Here is a 2,091-nt window from a genome sequence, read left to right as displayed (position 1 = left end):
AAAGTGAGTTGGGTAGTATATGTTTCTTTCCTATCTAAAGTCAAAACTGGAGGCACTGTGGATATATTTTCCACCGGAATGGGGAGGAACAACGATGCACACAGATAGCTTTCTTTCTCTGTAACTCTCAAGCACCTTTCCTAGTTTTGTATCTAGGAAGCACTCTCTTGTTTACTATGGAGGCTAAGCCACTCTTTGTTATGCTCAAATGGGAAAGGGTAGACCCATTCTTCTAGTAAGCTCTTCACATAGGGGGACAGAGAAAACCAAGAACGGGTCTAAATCCATTCCTGTATAATGTAGGCATCTTTGCCATAATGGTTGGCATCCATGGCACAATGGCCCAGACCTGGGTTTTCGATGTGCCATAAGACTTATGATGCACCACACTGATTAGGAACAACAAGGCTGAAACTGGGCAAAGTTGCTTTTTTTCCTTATTAGAGCTAACATAGCCTAGCAGTTTGGGCCTATATTAGTAGAAGATGACTGATGAGAAAAAGATTGGTCCCCTCTCAAGTCAAACAGTGAGCAAAGAAGAATGGACTGAAATAAGGTCCACAGTAATTACCAGTGCGTGAGATTAATTCAAGCATTTCATAATGTTATCATGGATGTGGTTATCCTAGGTGCAACAGTGGCCACCACTGACATAATGATGACCATGGAAAATTATGGGTGTCCTTTAAGTGGTGAATAATCGTGGTTCATGGCGGGCATTCCTCACAGGTGATAATGACTCAAGGGCAGGTCAGCAAAATACGTTCATGTCAGGCATTAGTACATGTGACAATTGCAAGTTATTAAGAACTTTATGAAAGTGACAGGCTGATGCTTGGAGGTTTTCTAAACACAAAAGTTCACACTTCAGGTAAAAATAATTATCTACAAGCAATGACACACTTTTCTTTAGGAGAACTAAACTGTTCTCCCAGAATGAAAAGTTGTTTTTTAGAAGCAAACTAGGTGTATTTTCAGAGATAGCAAGCTGGCTTTTGAGTAAAAAATAGTTACCTTAGCAACATCAAGAGGTTAGTTAGTGTCCGAGGCCACAATGTATGCAATGTAAGAAAACAGCAAGCAAATGGTTAGGAAAAATCAACATGCGGAAAAAGCATATCTAAAATTGAAATTCAAACTATAATCTATCATGACGACTTGTGGACTCTTACTGCTCAGAGTATTTTCTACATGTCAGCTAATGATCAGCTACAGGGCTCACATAACTAAAGTCCACCGTGCTGGAAGTTGTTTCCCAGTGTGTGGGAGAATTGAAAGTGTTTTCCTGGCAACCAAGGTTTCAGTGGCAGTCCCAGACACAAGGTACGTAGGAAGGAACAACGTCCGAGAGGCCCCCCTCAAGCGAGCAGTCCCTCTGACACAAGGACTGCCTAGGAAGTGTCCTCAAAGTCAGAGTCAGCGGCAGCTCCTCTATTGGGAACAGAGCCTTCCTTCCACTATAAATGATGCAGAGCATCCCACTGGAAGGCTGAAAGGACATCTACCAATTTTGGCATGTCACACTTCCACCCAACAATCAGGAACCACCTATTTCTACGATCACAACATGGAAACCTTAAGCTACTTTGATGGGATTTACCTCATCATGAGTCATAGAAAAATATAAATACTTGCTAAAATACCTTTTCACCCTTAACTTACCCGACCCTTCCTAACTTCCCCTTCACCACACCAGCTTCTCTGGCTCTAGTGCTATATAAAGTAACAGTTTACAAAAAAAAAATCTAAATAAACTCATTGACGCTATTCACAGCCTAATCAAATGCCACCGTCACTCATTCCACCTACAGGTCAGACCACATGAACACTACAAAAGCCACACTCTGATAAACTGTCCCATGCCTACAATATTATGCGCCCATTCAACCTCTCGCCATGCCGAAGGCCACTAAAAGTTGACATTACAGTTATGAAGTTACCAACCATGTGATCTGCTGCACTATGCAGAGTGCAGTAAAACAAAAGAAGATGACTAGTGCTTGAAATTACATAGGGCAGAAGGTGTCTAACAAGGGCCAATGTTCAAAGAGGCCTTCAGATCAATTATATGGATAGATGACAGATTAGGGG

At 41.7% G+C, this 2,091-nt stretch overlaps 1 protein-coding gene across 2 annotated transcripts in view; it reads right to left on the bottom strand.

The window, feature by feature from the left end:
* Positions 1-2,091, bottom strand: part of LIMS2 (LIM zinc finger domain containing 2) — a 229,914-nt gene that overhangs the window by 140,638 nt on the left and 87,185 nt on the right. The gene's annotated exons all lie outside the window — the stretch shown is intronic.

This window comes from Triturus cristatus, chromosome 11 (assembly GCF_964204655.1).
Source record: "Triturus cristatus chromosome 11, aTriCri1.1, whole genome shotgun sequence".
Classification (NCBI taxonomy): domain Eukaryota; kingdom Metazoa; phylum Chordata; class Amphibia; order Caudata; family Salamandridae; genus Triturus; species Triturus cristatus.
This window is presented reverse-complemented; position numbering and strand designations above follow the sequence as displayed.